General features: G+C 42.6%; 1 protein-coding gene across 1 annotated transcript in view; it reads left to right on the top strand.

The window, feature by feature from the left end:
• Positions 1-7,585: 7,585 nt before the first annotated feature.
• The window catches only part of LOC311245603 (E3 ubiquitin-protein ligase TRIM39-like), a 38,242-nt gene continuing 19,113 nt past the window's right edge, over positions 7,586-26,714 (top strand). Inside the window, exon 1 of the mRNA XM_084335508.1 lies at positions 7,586-7,694. The gene's annotated coding sequence lies outside the window, so the exon portion shown is untranslated. The remainder of the gene's footprint in view (positions 7,695-26,714) is intronic.

Genomic DNA, 26,714 nt, shown 5'->3' with positions numbered 1-26,714 from the left:
CCATTCCCTGTGTAGTAGAGTAGAAGTAGAAAGCTTTATTGTCATTGCACTGTAACACAGTACAACGAAATGTGTTTATGCAGCACCTAACAAATTATACACACACTACCACACAACACATTCCATGTACCCATACACACACTACCATACATACATTAGTGTTACCATACTCACTACCACACCACATTCATGTACCCACACTCTGCTACACATGCACTTTGCACAAGAACAAAAATAAAAAGCATTGCAAATCTTTTTTTTAAATTATTATTATTATTCGTACATGGAATTGTTACAGTCCAACAGTGTCTTCAGTACATATAGTTCACTTAATATGATCCACTAAATTCCATGACCGAAAGGAACAGGAAGAAGAAAACTCTTATTGTACCTACCCCTACACACATACAGTACACTGATACTGTTCATAGTGCAATGTTTACCAAACCAAACAAAATGTACATACATATTTTGCAGAAATGAAAACATCAACACAATGACATTAACATAAATGAATACATTTTGTCTGTTAGTTAAATTGCATATTTACTGAGGTTCATATACTGTTGTATTATATCATGTATTATTCTATATTATACCTCTATATACTATATAATTGTATCATACAGTAGAGAAAAAGATATTGCACCTTAGTAGTCAATGACATTATTGCACATGTCCCAAACATCTGTCGTATTGCACAGACATGTATATATTATAGTGAGGTAGATGTCGTATTGCACAGACATGTATATATTATAGTGAGGTAGATGTCGTATTGCACAGACATGTATATATTATAGTGAGGTAGATGTAGTATTGCACAGACATGTATATATTATAGTGAGGTAGATGTAGTATTGCACAGACATGTATATATTATAGTGAGGTAGATGTAGTATTGCACAGACATGTATATATTATAGTGAGGTAGATGTCGTATTGCACAGACATGTATATATTATAGTGAGGTAGGTGTCTTATTGCACAGACATGTATATATTATAGTGAGGTAGATGTAGTATTGCACAGACATGTATTATAGTGAGGTAGATAGACAATAGACAGTGGCAATAGACAGATTGCCAGCTCCAGACAGTTGGCCACAAACCCATGCAAAGTCAATGGGGTCGAACTCCTGTCTGCAGAAGCTAAGTGAAGCTCACTGAAATCTACTCCACAGTGCAACACAGAATAGATCTCAGCGAGCTTCAGTTAGCTTGTACAGACAGGAGCTCGAGCTGCATTGACTTTGCATTGGTTTGTGGCCAACTGTCTGGAGCTGGTGTGAGGAACAGCATGGATTGTGCTGAGAAAGGACTCATTATTGCCAAGTAAGAAATAGAGCTAGGGTTCCAAAAATCTGAACTGTCCCTTTAAGATGAGATCTTTGTACATCTCCATGAGGACATCGTATAGTCAGCAGCACACAATGTATGAGAACAGACACGATTAATAAACAAATACATTAATTAAAGGGGAATTCCACCACAAAGCAACATTTTGAGGTGTAACTAATGAATTATCTGTTGCCAAAGCGCTCTCTGCTCAGTAGCATCAGCCACGAAAGCTGCTCATCTGTTTGATCTGTATGTCATGATGACACGTAGCTCTACGTCTGTTTGAGCTGTATGTCATGATGACACGTAGCTCTACGTCTGTTTGAGCTGTATGTCATGACGACACGTAGCTCTACGTCTGTTTGATCTGTATGTCATGACGACACGTAGCTCTACATCTGTTTGATCTGTATGTCATGACGACACGTAGCTCTACGTCTGTTTGAGCTGTATGTCATGATGACACATACTGTAGCTCTATGTCTGTTTGAGCTGTATGTCATGATGACACGTAGCTCTACGTCTGTTTGATCTGTATGTCATGATGACACGTAGCTCTACGTCTGTTTGAGCTGTATGTCATGACGACACGTAGCTCTACGTCTGTTTGAGCTGTATGTCATGACGACACGTAGCTCTACGTCTGTTTGAGCTGTATGTCATGATGACACGTAGCTCTACGTCTGTTTGAGCTGTATGTCATGATGACACGTAGCTCTACGCTCCGTCTGCTCATGGTAAATGGTTGCATTTATATAGTGCTTTTATCCAAAGTGCTTTACAATTTGTTCCTCACACTTTACTCATTTACTCACACATTCACACACCGACGGCGGAGGCAACCATGCAAGGTACCAACCAGCTCATCGTGAGGTGCTGCCCGGGAGCCGGAATCGAACAGGGAACCTTCTGATTACCAGACGACCGCTCCACTTGCTGAGCCTGTTGGCTGACACCACAACGTGTCTTGCTGTATAGTCCTTCGTAAAGCAGGAGGCTGATGCAGGTGCAGTGGTTTAGGTTCATGGCCTGTGAGCTGATTTTACTCTAACAAAGCAATGCGTCTACAAATACAAGACATCCAGAGTGGAATTCCCCCTTTAAGAAGTTAAAATGTGATATGAATCTAGTATAGAGTGCAGATGCAGAACACAGCAAAGTCATCTTGGACAGTTATTTTTTATTAGTGATGTCACGCGTAACATCACATAAATATACTGCTCAATATAACATCAATATCATCAAAGCACATGTTGTAAGTTATGAGGTAACGGTGCAGTGGTTAACTGGTACATCTCAGACAGTCAGATCAGTGGTTAACTGGTACATCTCAGACAGACAACATTCAGATCAGTGGTTAACTGGTACATCTCAGACAGTCAGATCAGTGGTTAACTGGTACAACTCAGACAGTCAGATCAGTGGTTAACTGGTACATCTCAGACAGACAACATTCAGATCAGTGGTTAACTGGTACATCTCAGACAGACAACATTCAGATCAGTGGTTAACTGGTACATCTCAGACAGACAACATTCAGATCAGTGGTTATGCTCCACCAGAGACACAGTAGTGAGATGCCTAAGTTAAGGAAGTTCAGAGTATCGGGGAAGATACTCCAGTCCTTCTACTCAGGAGCTGTAGAGAGCATCCTGACCGGAAACATCACTGCCTGGTATGGAAACAGCACGGCACAGGACAAGAAGGCCCTACAGAGAGTGGTGTGCTCAGCCGAGCGTACCACGGGTATTGCACTACCTCCCCTGCAGGTTCTATACAACAAGAGGTGCAAATCCAGAGCCTGCAGAATAATGAAAGACCCCCACCACCCCAATAACAGCCCGTTTCAGCTGCTGAGGTCAGGCAGACGCCTGCGAACCCCAGCTACTAGGACAGAGAGGCTTAGGCTTAGCTTCTTCCCCCAGGCCATCAGAGTCCTGAACAATGAACATTGAGTACCACAGAACACTGAACTATCCACACATAAGCACACACACGACACGCACGCTGTGCACGCTCACACACTAGCAGCCACTTTAACACTTCAACACGAGCGGGCACACACTCATGCGCACACACTCACACTTATTGCCAAAAGGAAAGGCCACTTTAAATCAGTATTAGCAACAGTAACAGTGTATTGCACTACCAAAGTTACCTAGCATGTCCTATATGCTCTGTAAATAACTATGTACAGATACCGATTTTGATGTCACACCATGTTACCTGTTACCTGTTATTGCAAAAAAAAAATTATTGGATTCTATTATATGTTGTACCCACTGTATTGCACATCGTTGCGGGCATTTCATTGTATACTCGTATGCCGTGACAAATAAAACTCTTGACTTGACTTGACTTGACTCCACCAGAGACACAGTAGTGAGATGCTCCACCAGAGACACAGTAGTGAGATGCTCCACCAGAGACACAGTAGTGAGATGCTCCACCAGAGACACAGTAGTGAGATGCTCCACCAGACACACAGTAGTGAGATGCTAAACCAGAGACACAGTAGTGAGATGCTAAACCAGAGACACAGTAGTGAGATGCTAAACCAGAGACACAGTAGTGAGATGCTAAACCAGAGACACAGTAGTGAGATGCTCCACCAGAGACACAGTAGTGAGATGCTCCACCAGAGACACACAGTAGTGAGATGCTCCACCAGAGACACAGTAGTGAGATGCTCCACCAGAGACACACAGTAGTGAGATGCTCCACCAGAGACACAGTAGTGAGATGCTCCACCAGAGACACACAGTAGTGAGATGCTCCACCAGAGACACAGTAGTGAGATTCTCCACCAGACACACAGTAGTGAGATGCAGCACCAGACACACAGTAGTGAGATGCAAGGAGGCAGGCTGTGGTTGTGGTGAGAAGGGAGGGAGGATAAACAGTCTGATTAGACTGTGCCGGAGAAGGGAAGGGTAGTGTCTCTAGATCCTATAGCCGAAAAGGACATCTGCGAGGACGGAGGTAGGAGGGATGGAGAGAGATAGAGAGGGAAGGAGGGATGAGAGAGAGATAGGGCAGGAGGGATGGAGAGGGAGAAAGAGAGAGTAGGAGAGATGGAGAGAGAGAGGGTAGGAGGGATGGAGAGGGAAAGAGAGTATGGAGACGCTCTATACAGACAGGTGGAGACGCTCTATACAGACAGGTGGAGACGCTCTATACAGACAGGTGGTTAGTGGTTCCATTCTGTGTAGCTCAATGGGTAGAGCAAGGCACCAATACTACCAGGGTTAGGAGATGTATTCCTACTGGAGACACCAGATCAATAGCCTAATAGGCAGATGCAAGTAATGTGGAGGGTGTAGACTACCCTACTGTTGGTCTGAGGAGGGTGTAGACTACCCTACTGTGGTCTGAGGAGGGTGTAGATGTAGACTACCCTACTGTTGGTCTGGGGAGCGTGTAGACTACCCTACTGTTGGTCTGAGGAGGGTGTAGACTACCCTACTGTTGGTCTGAGGAGGGTGTAGACTACCCTACTGTTGGTCTGGGAGGGTGTAGACTACCCTACTGTTGGTCTGAGGAGGGTGTAGATGTAGACTACCCTACTGTTGGTCTGGGGAGCGTGTAGACTACCCTACTGTTGGTCTGAGGAGGGTGTAGACTACCCTACTGTTGGTCTGAGGAGGGTGTAGACTACCCTACTGTTGGTCTGGGGAGGGTGTAGACTACCCTACTGTTGGTCTGGGAGGGTGTTGACTACCCTACTGTTGGTCTGTGGAGGGTGTAGACTACCACCTGCCTCCTCTGATACATGTGGAGTCGCCAGCCGTTTCTCTTCACCATGACAGCGAGGAGTTTCACTGGGAGCGAGTGACACATGGAGGTTAACTATCTCCCAGATCCTCCCGACAGGACAGGCTCCCTGTGGCATAGATCAGTATATAATATAATATTCGATATGGTTGCAAATACCAGAATTGTTTTCTATTTGATACAACATACCAAATTTCTGTCTTGTCGTGTGTGTGTGTGTGTGTGTGTGTGTGTGTGTGTGTGTGTGTGTGTGTGTGTGTGTGTGTGTGTGTGTGTGTGTGTGTGTGTGTGTGTGTGTGTGTGTGTGTGTGTGTGTGTGTGTGTGTGTGTGTGTGTGTGTGTGTGTGTGTGTGTGTGTGTGTGTGTGCGTGTGTGTGAGTGTGTGTGTGTGTGTGTGTCATCCTCTCATCGGGATCACACTCTCAGGAGAGGTGAATTGAAAATGGGGGACCCTGATGTAAACAAGACAAACGTATTTCTCTGGTCTGCATCCCCTTAACAATTGTGTGTTTTGAGCCGTACTGTATTGTACCCATTCTGCAATCTGTTTAATAAAGTTTTCATTCATCATTCATTCATTCATCAATCAGCGAGGATCAGAACGACATGTCTGTTTCCAGGCTTAGAGCTCCATCTTGTGGCTTTTCGGTGAATTACAGTCACAGTAGATTCTACCAGATCGGTTCTAGTCCTGTTGAGCTAAACACAGAGAGAGGAAGATCACTACCTTCTATTTATCATCATGAGAAATGTTTATTGTTTTACTTTATTTAACCAGGCAGGTCAATTAAGAACAAATTTGTGACAAAAGGAGCTTGAACCAGAACAATATTGGAACACCAAATGATACATACATCACAATACAAACATCACAATACATGTTTACAGATGTGTTTAAGTCACAATGATATGTTGAATAGAGAGCATTTGTATGTCATACATGCAGACTACCGTTACATTATGAATTGAAAATGGGGGACCCTGATGTAAACAAGACGACAGTCTTTCTCTGCTCTGAATCCCTGACCCCTTAACAATTGTGTGTATTGAGCTGTACTGTACCCATTCTGCAATCTGTTAATTAAAATGTTCAATCAATCAATCAATCACATTACATGCTTATTCCATGTACTGTATTTGTGATTGATTGCACATGGTCTTCATTCCAAATAATTGACTAAACTTAACTGTTGCCTATTTAACTCTGTTGAAACGACGTATTTAACTCCTAAATCGGGCGACAGTGGCTCAGGAGGTAGAGCGGTTGTCTGTTAGTCGGAAGGTTCCTCGTTCGATTCCCGCTCTTCCCGGGCAGCATGTCGAAGTGTCCTTGAGCAAGACACTTAAGCCCTAATTGCTACCCATTTGCCGGTTGGCACCTTGCATGGTTGCCTCCGTCATGTGTGAAAGGGTGAATGTGCGGAGCAAAATTGTAAAGCACTTCGGATAAAAGCGCTATATAAAATGCACAATTTAACTGTTTAAACTGCATTTTTTACTTCTAACTGTTTAACACTATAGCACAGCCGACAAGGGGTCAAATGACCCTAGGCATTTTCAATAAATGTATCCTCGTCACTCGGTCGAGCTCCAGCTCTGTCACTCAATGACTTTTCCTAAAAGTACCCGTTTTATCTGGCACGGTTTCTGAAATTTCAAAATGACTTCAGGAAAATGTAATTAGAACGTTATTCCACATATATATGGAATATACATGTGGAAAGTCACAGCACTTTGTCAGCGTCTAGCGCAGGGGTGGCCAACCCATGGCTCGCAAGCCGCATGTGGCTCTTTGCCCGTCAATGTGTGGCTCTTCCATCAAAAAAAAATAATACAAATTATAATATTATATATATTATATAATTATATATTATATAAAAAATGTGTCACTCAAACCTGTGGTAAACCTCATATTTTTATATTAAGAGGTAGGGATGTCCGATATTATCGGCCTACCGATATTATCGGCCGATATCGGCATTAAAATGTGATATTTAGAGTTGGACAATATCGGTATATCGGTATCGGTAAAAAAGCCAATATCGAGCATCCCTATTAAGAGGTAATTATATATAGTTTACACTGTTTATTTTTCTCATATTTCTCATATAAGCTGTGGGGTCATCTGACCCCTTCCGGCGGGAATCAGTGACATTTTCTCCATGGCTGTTCTAGTGTTAAACTGCATTTAACTCCTAACTGTTTAAACAGCATATATATATTCATTCATATATATATGAATATATATATATATAATATATATAACTCTTGTTTAAACTGCACAGGGCGATATAGATCAAAGAGTTTCAGTTATCATTTTCAAACAACAGCAGGTCTAACATTTTGGGTAATTTTACATCAACAAGATTGAAAAATACAATTTTCATTGAACTGCATCTTTAACTTATTTTAGGGGCGGGTTCTGTGATGGGGAGGGAGGGGCTTAGTGACGTCACTTTGCAGAAATGAAACTGAAAGTCCCTGAACGGCAGAAACACGCAGCAGAAATCTTTATAAAGATAGTTTCACCAAACTTTCCAGGGGCCTGTTTACACGTGTGAAGAATATAGCAATTTAAAGGTGAGTAGGATTTGATTTTAATAAGAAGGAAATACAAAAATGTCATAAGTTTACCTTTATTTGCACTGTGTCCAACTTATTCTAACTATTTGGTGAGACAAGCGCTTCTGTGGCGCGGGGCTGGAGCAGGAGGGAGACATGATTAGCAGGTGGAGTCGTGCCTGATGTCATTATGGCCAATCGAAGAACAACATGCGCCTGGTACAGTATATAGGAATAACTTCCACCGAGGACAAAGAGATCCAATATTAAGCCACGTCATCCATTTATGAATGAATATAGATCATGTATTTTCCTGTATGTGTTCCATATAGCCTACACCTATTGAAATCCCAAATTTGTGTTCATCCGGTTTATCCCTAAACAATCACTCCATGCCAAAGCTAGATTTGTAAAAGGTGAAAGACTCTCACAGCCGTGCTGGTTTGGCAAAATGACATCCAGACGTTTTCGTTTGAAACCACTTTTAGTCTTAAAGCGTCACGGTTTCTCCATAGAGCTCCATTATACTTTTAGTCAGGGGAGAGTCATGGTTTCTCCATAGAGCTCCATTATACTTTTAGTCAGTGGAGTGTCATGGTTTCTCCATAGAGCTCCATTATACTTTTAGTCAGGGGAGTGTCATGGTTTCTCCATAGAGCTCCATTATACTTTTAGTCAGGGGAGTGTCATGGTTTCTCCATAGAGCTCCGTTATACTCAGTGATGCAGTGGTGGTCCCACGCCGTCCTAGCAGTTTTTTCTGAGCAGAAGTACGCGCACGGATGTGCACGGGCGCGCACACAAAAATGCATTCACAACTTTCACTGGACTCGTCATAACAAAGAACGAGAAGAGCCAAACCAAAATACAAGCCCTGTGTGGGGGTTTGCTTGATCTGTGGAGCTCTCATTATTGTTAAATTCTGCCTTGGTTTATACTGTACCATGAACTACAGAATTGACGATTGAAGCATTCTCCAAGTTGCTTACACTTTTATTATAATCTCACGTTGACATACTTCATCCAGCTCTCCACCTAGCTGTGTCACACTCAACTCCGTCCGTGCGGAAACAAAACCTTAGTTTAATACAAACCTATTGTAACATCCCTTTTCTTTTACTGAACTAAAAGATCCTATTGTAACATCCCTTTTCTTTTACTGAACTAAAAAATCCTATTGTAACATCCCTTTTCTTTTACTGAACTAAAAGGAGCTAAATGGTGAATGCCATTAATATCGAACTAACATGGAGCTAAACGGTAATGACATAAAAATCTACTTTCAAAACCATTATTTTCTCTTTTTTTTCTTTTCTTCTTGAATACACTGTGCCCCACACACTCAGCTTGCATAGTCCATGAGATATCCTGGTCTAGCAACTGCTCGACCCGATCTTGTGGTTACAGTCTGTGTGTCCCCTATGTCCCTGCCCAGAGTAGCGGTAGACTCTGGTGTGCTGTGGGTCTCAAGAGATAGTCTGGTCCGGCCCACCTGGCTCTGTGCCCCTGTCCCGTCTCAGGTGTCGTCGATTTCGTCGAAGAACAGTTCCGGTGTCCAGCTCTACTCTGTAGGATCTGTGGTCAACAGGCTGCACCACTGTGACACTGTCGCCTTTCTCCAGCTTGTGTGCGGTTCAAAGGGTTGAATTCTGACATGCTCTCCTACTTTTAGCGTGTCCAAATCTCTCGCTGTTCTGTCGTAGTATTTTGCTTGTCTCATTTGTCCTCGTCTCATCTGCTCTGCCGTTGTGCGTTTCACCTCCTGCTGCAGAAGACTATCCCTCGTTGGTAGCAGGGTTCTGGTCCTCCTACACATCAGTCTCTGAGCTGGGCTTGTGTCTAGCCCTTGAGATGGAGTGTTGCGGTGATCCAACATCGCCAGGTATGGGTCCTCCCCTGCCGCCTTGGCTTTCATCAAGAGTCTCTTCGCCGTTTTGACCGCCGACTCTGCTTTCCCGTTGCTTTGAGGGTAGCCAGGGGATGACGTCTGGTAGAGCCATATGAAATCCGCATTCACGGAATCGCGGACGGAATCGCGGAATTAACCAATAAAAATGGAATCAACTGCAAAACGTGGAATATTGCAGAATTTGGCCTAATCTGGACTGAAATTCAGTTTTTGGGTGGAACGTTGGTGGAACGTTGGTGCACACGCGACCGGGGAGGCGGACACTAGAGCGGGTTACACACAACACAGCAGTCTCCAAGCGTCTCGCTGCTTCGGTGTTAACATCGTCAAGAAGCTAAGAAATTCCACCAATAAGCCCTCAATTCAGAGCAGTATCCTAATGACTTTTATGCCTCCGGCGATAAGGTGTTTTGCAAATTCTGTCAACGTTCCGTGGACTGGAGCCACAAAAACACTTGCGACACTATTGTGATTAAATAGCTATAACGTTAGGACATGATAGCTTCTTGCTAAATCTAGTGCACCCATCCATTTGTTTAATGCAAACGATTGTCATTATACACTGCCCTTTATAAACGAAATAAACTAAACTAAAGGTGCCTAAATTATGCATTACTATATTTCATCACAATATAATAGATATAGCTAGGCTACTGACATTGTCATTGTGATAATGTCAGTAGTAGCTGTATCTATTGTTTACACTTGAAATGTGTATTTTTATTTTGTCACAATATTATTTGAAAAGTATTGTGTAAAATTGAACTGTATTTCTGAGTTGCAGCACTTAAAAATATTAAATGGACTGTGATATCATATTCAATTGTGGACATTTATTCATTCCCACTTATTGGACACTATTTCTGATGGTAAAATTAGCATAAAAAGCAAAATACAGAATTCTGAAATATTAAAACGGAAAAAACGGAATTTGGGAAAAAATAAAATGGAATTTGGAAAATAATAAAACGGATTTCATATGGCTCTAACGTCTGGTGTTTAAATCCCCACAGCTGACTGAACCTCTCGAACTCGTGTGACGAGTATTGTGGCCCATTGTCCGAAACCACAACATCTGCGATCCCCTGACGAGCAAAGTGAGCCTTCAGCTTTCTTATCACCGTACTCTATTTTGTGTCCGGTAAATGGTCGACCTCCCAAAAATTAGAATAGTAGTCAACTGTCAGTAGGTAATCAATATTGTTATGGGTAAACAAGTCTGTCCCCACCTTGGCCCATGGCCTGCTTGGCACCTCGTGTGAGTGCAGTGCAGGGTTCGAAATTAAGGGGGGCTTTGGGCAAAATGCCCTTGAAAATTGACCAAATGCCCTCGAAAATCAGTTAAGGGGGGCAAGAAAAGCCCCCGACACTTTGCACAGATGTTTAGCCCTTAGTATGCACTAGGGATGGGCATTTTAAAGAAAAATCCAGATAGATTGATCGCATGCTATACTCGAGTGATCGTGTATTACTCGAAAAGGGGAAAAAATTATTTAAAAAATAAATAAATAAAATTATATTTAATTTCTATTTGATTTTTTTATTTTTTATTTTTTTACTTACTTATTTTTGTTCATTCACGTATATGTTTAAGGAAACCAACAAACCGTTATAATCTTACACATACATGTGAACAAATATGTAAAAAAAAAAAAAATTAATAAAAAGAATTCATAAAAATTATTAATTTCGATTTGTTTTCTTCTATTTTTCTCATAGCTACGAGTAACGATTATTCACGCCCATCCCTAGTATGCACACGCACAGTATAATATGCATGTAATAAATAGTTTGTTAATAATTTTTTTTTTTCGATTTTTTATAATTCTTTTTGTATCTACTTTTTCTCCCCATTTTCAATTTTTCTCCCATCCCAATTTTGTATTATCCAATTCTACCCTCCCCTGTCTCGAACGTTGTTAGACCATGCCTCCCGCTGGTCTGTCTTTTTTTTCTTTTCTTTTTAGGAGCACATGTGCTCCTTGGGGAAAAGGTTAGCGTAGAGCCCTATATATGGACATTACGTTATCAAACATAGGGACGAAGACTGAAAAAAACAGTGTTGACAAAGTGTTTTATAATCTTGTTAATTTTCATCATAAAAATTCGGTGCCCCCGAAATACAAAAAAAAGCCCCCGAAAATCAATTAAGGGGGGCAAAAAAAGCCCTTGGAAAAAAATTTAAATTTCTAACCCTGGTGCAGTGTCTCTTTCTGCTGCTTTGTGTCCATTGTTCTGCAGATGTCGCACTTGGATATGGCTGTCCTGATCTGCTCGGTCATTCCTGGCCAGTAGACATATTCTCTCGCCCGTCTGAGACACCCCTCTACTCCCAGGTGAGTACTGAGTAGAGTGTATGCGGCGGGTGATGTCGCTTCGGATTGTGTCTGGAATCACAACTCTCTCTCCTCTGAAGACGATTTTGTCCTGAACACTCGGCTCCTCTTGCATGGAGTGATAGTGTCTGATATCTATCGGTGTGTCTTTCTTATTCTTCGGCCATCCCTTCCTTATGATTAGGGTTGGGCATCGTTTGGATTTGAACGATTCCGGTTCCGATTCTCCATATCGATTCCTGTTCTAAACGATTCTCGATTCCGATTCTTTGAGGTGCAGGTCAAAACAGGTCACAGCTTATTTCGAAGGAGATTTTTTTTTTTTTTTTTTCAAAAAGAAAATCATACTATTCACATTTTCAGTTGACTTGATACAGTTTAATTTGGTTGCTGTACTGTAACTAGGGTATTAATTAACAAAGTAAAAAAAAAAAAAAAGTTAAAAAAAGAAAAAGTTAAAAAAAAAAAATCGAAATTTAGAATCGAAATTCAAATATGTTACTTCCGGTTCCAGAACCGGAAGTTAGGAACCGGTTCCTATTAGAACCGGTTTTCGGTGCCCAACCCTACTTATGATATCACTTAACCGTTGTAGGGTGTCATCGTCTCGGGTCACAGAGCGTATTGTGCTGAGTCTTGCCTCTGAGATTGGTATGTAGTCCACCATATTGACTGTCTCTATCTCAGCTTCCACTGACTCCGCGCCTGAGCTCTCAGGCAGGTACGCTCTGCTCAATGTATCCGCGAGCAACATGTCACGTCCGGGAACGTAAGTCACATCTATATCATATGACTGAAGCCGCAGCAACATCCTTTGCAGTCGCTTGGGTGCGCTCAGCAGTGGCTTCCTGACAATGTTCTCCAGAGGCTTGTGGTCGCTCTGTACAGTCACTTTCCGGCCGTACGTGTACTGATGGAATTTCTCTGCGCCGAAGACGATGGCCAGACATTCCTTTTCAATTTGGGCGTAACCCTTTTCCGTCTGAGTCAGCGCTCTGCTCGCAAACGCTACCGGCTGTCCACCTTGGGTCAGTGCTGCTACGAGTCCCGTTTCTGATGCGTCACACTGCAGCGTAAGTTCCTGCTTGGGGTCATAGTACTTGAGTACTGGCGCTTTGGCTATCTTGTCCTTCAGCCTGCAGAATGCTTCCTCTTGCACATCTGTCCACTCCCATATGTTGTCTCTATGGGTGAGCTGTTTCAGTGTCTCACAGTCGTCTGATAGGTGTTGATAGAACTTAGCCAGGTAATTCACCATGCCGACTAGTCTCTGTATGCCTTTCACATCGGTGGGCCTCGGCATGTCTCTCACTGCTCGAACCTTCTCCGCGTCGACTTTCAGCCCCTCCGCTGTCAGTATGTGTCCGATGTACGGTACCTCTTGCTGTCTCAATCTGAGCTTATCTGCATTCAGTTTTATGTCCCTCTCCCTGCATCTGGTGAGGAACTGTCTCAGTTTCCTGTCGTGGTCTTTGTTAGCCATCTCTTGTGTGTCCCCTTCTCCCGTGATGAGGATATCGTCCGCGATAATGTATATGCCTGGCAGCCCCTCCAGCGCCTGGGTCAGCTTCTGCTGGAATATCTCCGGAGCCGGACTTATCCCCATAGGCATCCTGAGCCACCTATATCTGCCAAATGGTGTGGCAAACGTTGTCAGATAGCTCGACGACTCCTCCAGTTTCACATGCCAGAATCCATGTTTGACATCACAGACCGTAAACACCTTTGCTCTCGACAGGTCTGGGAGAACATCTTCTATGGTGGGCAGGGGGAAATGGCTGCGCTTCAGTGCCTTGTTGAGTGGTCGCGGGTCTATGCACACTCTAGTCTTTCCATTAGGCTTCTGCAGCGTAACCAAACTACTAATCCAATCCGTGCTCTTTTCCACAGGCGTGATGATCTCCCTCTCTTGTAGATCTCTCAACTCTCCCTTGAGTGACGTCATCATAGCCACCGGAACTCGTCGTTTGGGGAGTTTAACTGGCTCCACCCTCTTGTCGATCTCGATTCGATACTTTCCGTCCAGGCAGCCGTCACCTGTGAACACATCTCCATACTCCCTCTTTATTTGTTCCATAGTCAGTTCTCTCTCAGGTGTTGTTTCGTCCCTTACAATGCTGTCGATGGCTAGTATGTTCTCATATTCTACTTTTATCAGCTTAATCGCTTCGCTCGCCTTCCTGCCAAGCAGTGGCAATTTGCAGTCCTCTTCTACTACTACAAACTCCAACTGGTACAGTTTCTGGTTTCTTGGGTTCCTCACCTTAACCTTACATTTTCCCAGTGGGTGCAGCTTGGACTTGTTGTACATCACCAGCACTTTCTTTGTACTTTCTAGCTTTGTGTCTGGATTTAGCAAGTTAATCGGGATAACATTACACGTGGCCCCACAATCTATCTGGAACCTCACCAGCTCACTGCCTACTAACATCCCTGCAAACAGCTGGCTGTGCTTGGCCTTGTCATTTCGGTCTTCAGTAGTTTGTCGCCCTCTTGTGGTGATAGTCATGACGTCCTCATAATATTCCTCTTATTATAATCTCACGTTGACATACTTCATCCAGCTCTCCACCTAGCTGTGTCACACTCAACTCCGTCCGTGCAGAAACAAAACCTTAGTAATACAAACCTATTGTAATATCCCTTTTCTTTTACTGAACTAAAAGATCCTATTGTAACAATTATGTGACAAATGGTCCCGACTGGAAGGATGAGGCATTAAGTTGTGCTTCAGAAGGAAACTGTCCTTCTGTAAACTAAGTTACATTGTTAATTTAGTTTGTATTTAATTTTCTAGTTTAAGTTAATTCAATGAAAGAAATTGTAACTACAATTACATTTAAAACATTGTTTGTTTTTCAACCATATCTGTTGACAATATAATTTCTTTATATATTGAAGGCTACATCCTGCTACCTTTTTCAGCTTCTCTATTTCAAGGCAATATTTACAAAAACTAAACAAAAACTAGTAATTTCCTATACAAACATGTTTCCTACTATTTATGCATAATAATCATCTGTTCTGTGCGCAAGCAAAGGAACATGGGTGCGCGTACACGCGCATGCACACGCGGGAGCACACGTGCACGTGGCGTCCAGGCAGTTCTGATATTACGACTGCACCCCTGGTTATACTTTTAGTCAGGGGAGTGTCATGGTTTCTCCATAGAGCTCCATTATACTTTTAGTCAGGGGAGTGTCATGGTTTCTCCATAGAGCTCCATTATACTTTTAGTCAGGGGAGTGTCATGGTTTCTCCATTAGAGCTCCATTATACTTTTAGTCAGGGGAGTGTCATGGTTTCTCCATAGAGCTCCATTATACTGTTAGTCAGGGGAGTGTCATGGTTTCTCCATAGAGCCCCATCGTACTTTTTTAGCGCAGCTGCTCACTCGGTAACTTAGTCACATGACTTTTGGTATTGCAGATTGGCTCGAACACGGTATGTTTATAAACAAGAAACACATATTCCTGATGAATTGAAAATGGGGGACCCCGATGTAAACAAGACTAAAGTCTTTTTCTGGTCTGCATCCTCTTGGCAGTTATTTTGTATTGTACCCATTCTGCAATCTGTTAATAAAGTTTTCAATCAATCGATATATAGGCCTACTACTCTCAATCAGATTTCCACTAGAACGAGAGGTATTTATTCTAGTCACTGGGTCTCATTCCCGAAATTTTTTCAAAGATATATTCTGGAAGACTTATCTTGGAACCACTGAGACATAATCTATGACAAGTACACTCTTGAGTCCTGAACGTGCTGGAGATATGTCTTAAAGGGGAACTCCAACATTTTGGGAAATTAGCTTATTTAACATCTTCCCTGGAGTTAGACAATAAGATACATACCTTTTTTGTCTCTGTGCGTGCATTTTAGCTTTGGGAATAGACTATCCGTTAGCATAGCTTAGCTTCATCACTGGAAGTGAGGCAGGACAGTAGCCTTACAGTGCCTTACAGTGTATTGCAAGGTCTGACATTGACCAAACTTGATATGCATGACCTTGGTGGGCTCTAGGTCAACTCCTGAAAAGGGGGTCAATGTCAGACTTTGCAATCAAAAGTTAGGGGGCTAATAACCCTTGCCATAATTTCAGTGCGCCCCCTAACTTTTGATTGCAAGGTCTGACATTGACCCCCTTTTCAGGAGTTGACCTAGAGCCCACCAAGGTCATGCATATCAAATTTGGTCAATGTCAGACCTTGCAATACACTGTAAGGCACTGTAAGGCTACTGTCCTGCCTCACTTCCAGTGATGAAGCTAAGCTATGCTAACGGAGCGTCTATTCCCAAAGCTAAAATGCACGTACATCCGGCTTCAACATGGACGGTCGCATTTTACGTAGCTCCCGTAACCAACGCAACAGAGCAACAACAAAAAAGTACTTTGCGCATTTTCTACTTTCCCTCCTGTGGATTATGGATTTGTACCTGAATTCACAACTCAAGCAGCAACTCCAGACAGAAGTGGAGGGTAGCGAAAACGTAAAACAGCAGTCCCATTGCGACTTCTATTTGTTAACGGGCTCGGAGAGGAAACATCCAGCCTTCGGAGCCACGACCATCCACACAGTACTTACTGCAAATCCGGAACGAAAGAAATTACCCCCGGCAGGCAAGTGTAATAAGAGATCAATGTTTTTATTATACCTGCTCATGTCGGGTGACATTCATCAGAACCCTGGTCCCGTAATGACACGGAACCAGAGACTACAGTCAAATCTGCTGACCCAAGAAGCAGCAGCCAGCACAACAGATCAACGGCTACCCACACATACTGCGGCTAACGACATGATCAACGGCAACATTCCTCCTCTGCCACCTCTGCAAAAGAACCCACGAGAGGCCACAGCGAGAGGGAAGGAACCGGGGTTCACAACCGAGGCGCCCAGCACGTCGCGGGGACAAAACAGCGAGGCATCGCTCCTCACACCGGCGCCGGAGATCAACAGCATCCACGCAATTGACGCTTCAGCCAGCAGTTGCACCAGCCGACCAGCAAGCGGCGACATACCCTCACAGAAGCCCCAGCGGACTCGGCGAGTGGCTAAAGGGAGAGCGGCGCGGGACATCGAGACCACCAAGGACCCGACGGTTAGCTTGGCTGGCCCCGCCAAGGCCGCCATGCCAGCTAGTCTACCCGGGCCGAGGCCAGGACAAAAGGCACCCCCCCTCCCCCACAATGGAGTACAATCAGACATATCTGTAATCAACCAGCCCCCCCCCCCCACATCGCGGGCTTTCACACAAAGGAATACAGACTCCAGCAAAGGACAAAGCATCAACCCCTCCCCCCTCCCCACCCACGGCACAAACAGCAACAACGCCCCCCCTCCCCCCACCACAGGACAGGACACAATTGAACAGAGTTACCTCAACTGTGACGACGTCAATCTTATTACAAGCAAAAATGGACTTCACATATTTCATCTAAATACAAATAGCCTGAGACCTAAACTGGCTGAAATCAAACTGTTGTTTTTAAACGGTAAGGCTAACATATTGTGTTTCACAGAAACAAAATTAGACTCATCTGTACAGGATCCAGAGATTGAAATTGAAAACTACTCAATAGTCAGGAGGGATAGGAACCAGTATGGAGGTGGCGTCTGTGTGTATATACACAAGGATACCAAATACATCAACCGTACTGACCTTAACCATGATGAAATTGAAACGGTTTGGATTGAAATCTTATTAGACAGGGCGAAACCAGTACTAGTAGGCACAATCTATAGACCACCAGAACAGAGTGGCTTTTATGACACACTTGATGGGTGTTTAGCTGGGGTGGAGGGGGTAGAAAAAATTCTTATTGGGGACTGGAACACGGATATGCTGCGTAAATCAGCACCCGTCTTCAAGGCCTTCAGTAGATTTTCTGACCTGCACGGTTTCAGCCAGCTAATCACACAACCCACAAGGGTATGCGATTCGACACAAACCACCATTGACCTCATTTTGACCTCTGACAAGTCCATGATCTCCAGTAAAGGGGTGATAGCATGCGGGTTAAGTGATCATTATATGATTTTCTGTACCCGCAAAAAGCTAAAACAGAAGGCCGGCTGTCACAAAACAGTCACATCTAGAGACCTCAAAACTTACTCTAGAGAGGCCTTTAACCTAGAACTGGGGAGCTTGGACTGGTCAGATGAGCTCAGTGGTACACAGGTTGAAGAAACATGGCTTGGATTCAAAACCAAATTCACAGCAATACTCAACAACATGGCACCGATAAGAACCACCAGGGTTAAAAATCGCGCTGAGGCATGGATGCACACTGAAATACTGGCCGCTATGAAAACCAGAGACAAAAAATGCTCTGAACTTCATAAAAGTCAGACAAAGCTTTCCAAAAGCTCAAACAGTGAACTCCAAGCCCACGTGGTTGAACTAAAAATCCAAAGAAACAGACTAAGAAATGACGTAAACACCATGATCAGAACCGCAAAAAGAAATTTCATCAACGACAAAACTGAGGAAAACAAAAACAAACCCTGCGAACTTTGGAAATTACTCAATAATCAACTAGGCTGCAGTAAAAAACTTAAAACCAGATTCTCAAACATAAACATAAAGACGGACAACACGCTCATCACAGACAAGCTGGATGTAGCCAATTACTTAAACATCTTCTTCACAAACATAGCCACAACACTGGTAAACAAACTACCCTCCCACTCAGGGCATTATGGGGTAGAACACATAGTAGCATACTACAAAAACCTAGGGGTCCACAAAGACGACTTCAAACTTGAAATGGTAACAACCGATGAGGTACTCAAAAAATTGAGCGCCCTCCAACCTAACAAGGCCACTGGCCATGACAACATCCCCTCCAAATTCCTCAGAGACGCAGCAGCCGCCATCACCCCAGTCATCACACACATAATAAACCTCTCTATAAGACAGGGGCACGTCCCCAAGGACTTCAAAATTGCGAGAGTGACCCCTCTACACAAAAAGGGCAGCAAATTAGACCCAGGCAACTACCGCCCTGTTTCTATTCTTACCTCCATCTCGAAAGTCATGGAGAAAATAGTCTACGAACAGGTCGAAAAGTACCTGGCGGAAAAAAACCTAATCTACGAATTCCAATCTGGCTTCAGAACGTCCCACTCCACTGACACATGCCTCCTCTATTTGAACGACCACATCAAACAAGAGGTGGACGCTGGCAAATACTGCGGCATGGTCATGCTGGACCTACAAAAGGCCTTCGACACTGTCAATCACTCCATTCTAATGGACAAGCTAAAAGCAATTGGCTTTGATAGCCTATCAGTGAGCTGGATGCAATCCTACCTGGAGGGGAGAGAACAGATGGTAGAGGTAAACGGTACTCTATCCCCCCCCCTCACAGTGAGCTGTGGTGTTCCACAAGGAAGCATACTAGGACCGCTACTCTTCCTAATTTATGCAAATGACATGTCGTCAGCCTGTGACTGCAACTTGTTCCTGTTTGTGGACGACTCAGCCCTGCTGGTCTCTGACAAGAACAAATTGCAGGTTGAAAAAACCCTCAGCACGGAACTAGGCAAAATCTGCATATGGCTCGCTGATAACAAACTATCATTACACATGGGCAAAACAGAGTCCATTCTCTTCGGTTCAAATAACAAACTCAGCAAGACCGACGGCTTCTCAGTTACAGTGGGTGACAATATTGTCACAAGGAAAGACGAAATTACCTACCTGGGTTCCATCCTAGAGGCAAATCTTTCCTGTGACAAAATGGCATCCAATGTAATAAAAAAAAGTCAACCAACGAACTAGATTCTTGTACCGGATCTCCTCTCTGGTAAACAAGAATACCCTGAAGACTCTGGCAGGAGCACTCATTCAAGGGTACTATGACTATGCGTGCACCTCATGGTACCAAAGCACCTCAAAGGCGCTTAAAACAAAATTACAAACATCACAAAACAAACTGGTCAGACTACTACTTGACCTGAACCCCAGAACCCACCTCACCCCTGCCCACTTTGCCAACCTAGGATGGCTTAGAGTAGACGACAGAGTACAGCAACTTGCAATGGGCCTGGTCTACAAGATACACTATACGACCGGGGTGCCCATGTACATGTCAAAATACTTCCCAAAGGTCAGTGAATACCACAACCACTACACCAGAGGAAGCTCAACAAATCATGTTAAACCCAGATTCCGCTCAAACAAGGGACTAAACACGTTTCGCAATTATGTCACAACAATGTGGAACGCCCTACCCAAAGCTGTAAAGGAATGTGAATCCCTGCCCACATTCAAAACCGCCCTTAAAGAGTACCTACGGGAGGCTGCAATTCGAAACTGGCCACCGTAAATGCCCAAAACCCCCACCACCTCCTAATAGACAGTCTCCTCCCCACCGCATGTATATATTCCCTCCCCGCCGTATGTATATTTCCCTCCCACCCACCCACCCCCTCCTAATGTACAGTCCCCTCCCCATCATATGTATATACTCTGTCAGGATCTAGGGGTAACAGTACTGTATATTTGAATACCGCCTATGTCACAAATGTATCAGTACTAAATACCTATATGTCCCTATGCCATAAATGTCATGTATGTTGTGTATGTCATAAATGTCTATATGAATTGAAAATGGGGGACCCTGATGGAAACAAGACAAACGTCTTTCTCAGGTCTGCATCCCCTTAACAATTGTATGTATTGAGCCGTACTGTATTGTACCCATTCTGCAATCTGTTAAATAAAGTTTTCATTCATTCATTCATTCATTTCATTCATTCACGCACAGAGACAAAAAGGTATGTATCTTCTTGTCTAACTCCAGGGAAGATGTTAAATAAGCTAATTTCCCAAAATGTTGGAGTTCCCCTTTAAGTGGCTGAAACGGTCGCAGAAATTATATGATCTGATATCTGCTTGGAGAATGGCATTCTGTCGTAAACTCCAAAGCGCGTTCCCGTTCAGGTAATTTGCATACAAACCACGCCCCCGACAGTCCTTATAAAGCAACTGGTGACGCAGCTGTGTGAAATGGAATGGCGGAAGTGCTTTGAGAGCTGCGTGATTACGAAACCTAGCGTCAGTCAGTGCCAATCAGAGAGCGTCTCCGAGAAATGCGGCTAGGTTTCATAATCACGCTTGCGCCCATCAAAACTAGATTAGATTAATGTATTGGCATCATATACAGCTCGCGGTACACCTTGTAGTGTATTGAGCTATGCGGGTACCCGTACTGGGAGTAACCCGGAGGTGGGACGGGAGACTGTATTCTGTATTATGCATGGAGCTGGAGAAGAGACATTAAATGAGGGAGTCGATGTTAAACTAAATCTGGTCGTCCTGTCAAGTTATTTCATAACACAAGACAAACATCACACACATGCCACAGCGCGCACACACACACGCGCGCGCAGTACTGTATATGAATGAATGAATGACATATAATATATATAGCCTACGGGCCGGCGGGCGTAATGAATGAACGCAGTATGGATTATTATTCCATAATTAAGCCTAGGCTACTGTTCATTCGTAGGCGCACACAAGACTTGTTATGGAATATTAATGCAGTCTATTTCCACCGATTAGCTTTAGTTCTTATTTATTTATCCACTGTCATTTCAGTGTTGGTGTATAGGCTATATAGTGTATTTCAATATAAGTTTAATTGATTAATGATATATTCGAAGGAATGCAGGTTTATAGCTATATCAACCCCCTCCAATGTACAGTAAATTACCAAGTATGGTTTTGTCAATAGTCCAATGTACAGTTTTGCTTGTACAGTGTAAGTCTACCACCCCTCCTACCCAACCTCCTCCAACAGTTTCTACGTCAAATGTACTCTCTTTTCTGGACTCTTTTTGTATCACAAACAGTACTGTATTTGCAAATCTGGTATGTCATAAATGTATAGACGTAGCAGTACTGTCTATCTGTGTCGTGTGTGTCATATATGTTATGATGAATTGAAAATGGGGGACCCTGATGTAAACAAGACGAAATTCTTTCTCTGGTCTGCATCCCCTTATGTAATTGAGCTGTACTGTACTGTACCCATTCTGCAATCTGTTAATAAAGTTTTCAATCAATCAATCAATCAAACAAAGGTCTGTCTCATTGTATACCAATCAATGGGATACATTGCATGTTGACCTGCATTCTTTCAAATGTATATAATTAATCATTAAAACAGATGTGTAACAAATAAGAAATGCAAATTCCACAGAAGGCATTACATTATTATTATTTTCAATCATTTCACAATAATTGCATAATTGTGTTTGAATATCTGAGTAATTAAAGTAATTATACATTTGTCCAAAATAGCTGGTTCAGATATGGTTAATCCAGCTGCCCTGTGATCAGATGAATCCATATTATTTATTTTTCCGACATCAAATGCGTAATTTCTTATCGTACAAATATTGTCATATTTATTTTAATTATGATCAAGTAATTAATTCCAAGGAGGCCTGTAGCGTTAACATGAAGGAATCACAGTCTGTCAAGTTATAATAAAATTTTAAATTAGTCAATCAATCATGAGATTTGATCGTGGGCTGAGAGCATATTTAAGTGTGCTCCTCAGCACTCTTAGATCTGCTCTCAAATAAGATCTCAGGGAAATTTGAGGACTCCCACTCCCAGCCCTAATATGTCTTAACCTGTTCCCCCCCCACGGGGTCGGTACCAACCCCTTTTGACATTATAATCATATAGGCATATTTTTATGAATGATGAAAATAATTTGTGATTTTAAAATCAACCGTTTTCAAGTATTAATATCACTACTATGTCACAAATGCATGTAGAATGTAAAACGTTAGGTTGGCAATAGTTTAGCAATAGTTTAAAAGTGTACTTATATCGTTTTAAGTTTTCGATATGCAATCGTCTATTCTGACCCGGAACCGGAAATGGAAATGTTGAACCATGGGAATTGTAGTTTTTTTGCTGCCATTTTGTAGAGGAGGTTCATAGCTATCGTCCAGCGTTGAGATTTCTCCGATCTACACTTCCTGTCACATACTATGGTGGTTCAAAGTTCAGCGTTCTGAATGAATCATATCAATAATTGTTATGATTCGCGATAATAAGCTACAAAAGGTAACGTTTTTGACAAATATTGAAACGCAGTCAGTTTCTCCACACTATTGTTACCATGTAGGAAGAATTAGATCTGAAATTAGTTTCAAAATGGTTACACTGTGGGGGAAATAAAAAAGTACAGTTGATTACAGTAAATATTAGTATCTGTTATTATGCACGCCTGGTGATACTATATCCAAATTGAACTCGGCCATTTCAAAGATACTATATGTATATATATATATAAATGTGCGAATTGGCTATAATAAGGTAATGTATAAGCATATATTCTATATTCTATAATAATATTTCAAATTGCATTGGTCCGGATGGGAGAATTCAGTACTGTATATACAGAACCTTCAGTTTGATCATCTTCCCTTTATTAATTTCCTTAGATCTTTTGTACACATGATCTCAAGAGGGTACTGAATGAGCTCAGTGGCAGTTTTTTAAGTTTGGTCATTATTATCATGGTTTTATTCACTGTCAAAGATGAAAAGAAAAATCATAATTCATATTTTCCTTTGTTTCATCACAATTTAAGCAAGCCTAGTAATAGACACAATATTTCTGACACTGAGAATTAGGCCTGCCACGATAACACATTTTGCTGGGCGATTAATTGCCCCCGAAAATATCGCGATAAGCGATATTATTGCGACCGGTTAGAGACATTTTTTTTTAGACATTTATTTCCCCAAACTTTTATTTTGAAGCCCACCGCTCCGTCTTTTCCGGTGTTTTAGACTTTTCCCCGGCGCTGCACCTGGACCCTAGTCAGCAGCCCTCACTCATGCGATGTAAACCAGGGACTCGAATACGCATGTTGTTGTTGTTGTTGTAGGATATTGATGCCAAGAGCTATCTGTAGCTACTGCTGGATGGCGTTGGGACAACGCCTCAGTGAACTATTTAGTTTACTGCGACATTTCGTAGTGACTAGTTACCTAGCCAACGGAGGTATTATGCACTGGACTATTGCTGGAGGATTTGTTGATGTCGGGAGCTATCCGTAGCTAGCCGGCTGGATAACGTTACACAATGCCTCGTATTAAACTAAGTGAATAGTTGACTGGGTCATTTTGTAACGGTAGCTAACGTTATCTCACGAAGGTCCCACACTGACTAGACTAACGTCACGGTGAGGCAATAGCCTCTGTTTACATGCAGGCATTAGCAGCAGCAGCAGTGCTAACTAACGTTACATAGTTACAGAAACAGAAACAGGTGGGGAGGGGGCAGCAGCAGTGCGCGGTGCGCGCTGCATGTCTGTGCTGAGACAGCGAGTGAGAACTCCGCTAAAGAATTGGATCATGATTTTCGGTTTTCACATGACTATTTGATAGCCCGTCACACGGCGCTCAGACGTCTCAGTGGGAGGCGCCAAACGTAAAAACTGAGCAGGAGCAACACTATTGAGAAATGTAGTTAAGCTATGTGGCCTGTGCTGTGCTCTGTAGTAAAGCCAGCGGCCCGCCTCCCAACACGGACAGTGACTGACAAGGGGCACTGGTTCCGCCTCATTAAAACAAACGCGCAAATAGCAATTAATCGCGCCCGTCAAAATCATTGCATTAATTTTAATTATCGCGGCAATTAATCGATTTATTGCTTATCGCGGCAGGCCTACTGAGAATACATTCATTGAGGTCCATAGATTTTTCTAGATACCAAGAATATGCAAATAGCCCTTGTAGAAGTGGAGCAATATTCCATTTACCTAGGTATACATTTTATGCAGATTTTCACCTGGGGTGGAACTAGGGATGGGAATTGATAGGATTTTATCGATACGATTCCATTATCGATTCTGCTTATCGATTCGATTCTTTATCGATTCCCTTATCGATACCTGCTCAATTTATAATTTAAATAAATAAATTGGAAATGCAACAGAACTACATTTAGTCATTTAGCTGACGCTTTTATCCAAAGCGACTTACAAGTTCTGTACGACAAGCCATCAGGAAGGGCACAACTCTATCAGCTGAGCAACAATGTTCATCAAAGTGTTGAGTGCTACAGTCTAGGTTAGTTTATTAGGACAAGTGCATGACAGTACGGTTAGTTAGGGTTAGATATATTTTTTTTTATTCAGATAATGGTTGAAGAAGTGTGTCTTTAGTCGATGGCGAAAGATTGGACGTGATTCGGCTGTCCTAACTGGGGTGGGTAGTTCATTCCACCATTGTGGGGCAAGGACTGAGAATAGGCGACTTCTCTTTGATGACCCTCCCGGAGCTCGGATAGGAGTAGGTCTGAGGCGGCCAGAAGATGCAGAGCGTCGGGGTCTAAGCTGGTTAGAATAACAACATGCAACTTGACATTTCTGATTGTCATTTATTGTTGAGCCCCCATGTCAGAAAAATACAAAAACTGTAAAAAATAAAACATTAACTATAGCCTACACTTAAATAAAATAATGTATTTGAGATTCTCTTAAAATGTATTTATTTTTTTATTCTTAAACTAATTTAATCTATTGAATAACAGGTTGTTATTCCTCTGACTTCTGTCTCTCACTCACACTCTCTCTCACACACACACACACACACACACACACACACAGAGAGAGAGAGAGAGAGAGCTCCCTCCCCGGGCCCCTGTCCTTTATGTATTGGCTTGTGTTGCTACACGGACACATTTGTATGTTGCACCACTGTACTTCCTGGCTAACTGGCTTACAGACTTGTAAACAAGCACTCACGTCTCTCATTATATGTGAACTAAAGAGTACAAGGTTTACACAACAGCCCCCACCTGCTGTTTTATTGTATTTGTACCTGTACTATCCGCTGTCAGCTGTTTATCTCTCTTTGTGAGCTTGATTAAATAGCGTTAGCTCACGTTAGCTCCGCGGCTAATTTTAGCTCACCCTGATCTAAATCAATGACTAGGTTCTAAAGCATTCAAGTAGTTTTCACTGCACATAGAAGTAGCCAAACAGCGGGAGCATTTCGGGAGCATATTACCAAAACCCAGGCAATTTCGAGCCCTTAAGGAATCAAATAGAGTCTGCCATGGCTACATGCTAACGTAACGTTATTGCGCAACTGTAGGCAGCGATAAGGGAATCGAAAGTCACAGGAGCCACACGGTTCCAGGCATCGGCCAATTAGGAACCGGTTCCCAATGGGAACCGGTTTTCGATTCCCATCCCTAGGTGGAACAGGTGTCTTAAATAGGCCGAAATTTGGCTAAGACAAAATATTTTGTCGTAACTTCGTTCGAGAATGAGACCCATTGTCCTTACAAGTGCCTCTCTCTTCTAGTGTATTGTGCTCACAGATGATGATTTCCATGATGTTTTCACGATTCTGATCCATGCACGAATTGAGATGTTCCGATACCATTTTTTCCTCCCCGATCCGATTCCGATAGCTAAGCTTTGGGTATCGGCCGATACCGATACTGATCCGATACCAGTGCATACATAAAAAAAAAATATATATATATATAAATTATTTAAAAAAATATATATATTTTTTTTTACAGCTACCGTTTTATATATACTGTTTTTTAGTAATAACTATAAAGTAATGGTATTTATTCAACAACAGGTGATTGTATAGATTAGTATTAATGTATGCTCAATGAGTTCACCCACGGAAAGGTTGTTGTGACATTGATTCCGCACGGACGTTATACGTTGTTGCACTTGCTACCAGAAGGCTCCGTTTAGGTTAGCTAGTAGCAGAGGCTCTGTTGTGAT

This window comes from Notolepis coatsorum (genome assembly GCF_963971535.1).
Source record: "Notolepis coatsorum genome assembly, chromosome: 18".
Classification (NCBI taxonomy): Eukaryota; Metazoa; Chordata; class Actinopteri; order Aulopiformes; family Paralepididae; genus Notolepis; species Notolepis coatsorum.
The sequence above is the reverse complement of the archived record's forward strand: the minus strand, read 5'-3'. Positions and strand labels throughout refer to the sequence as shown.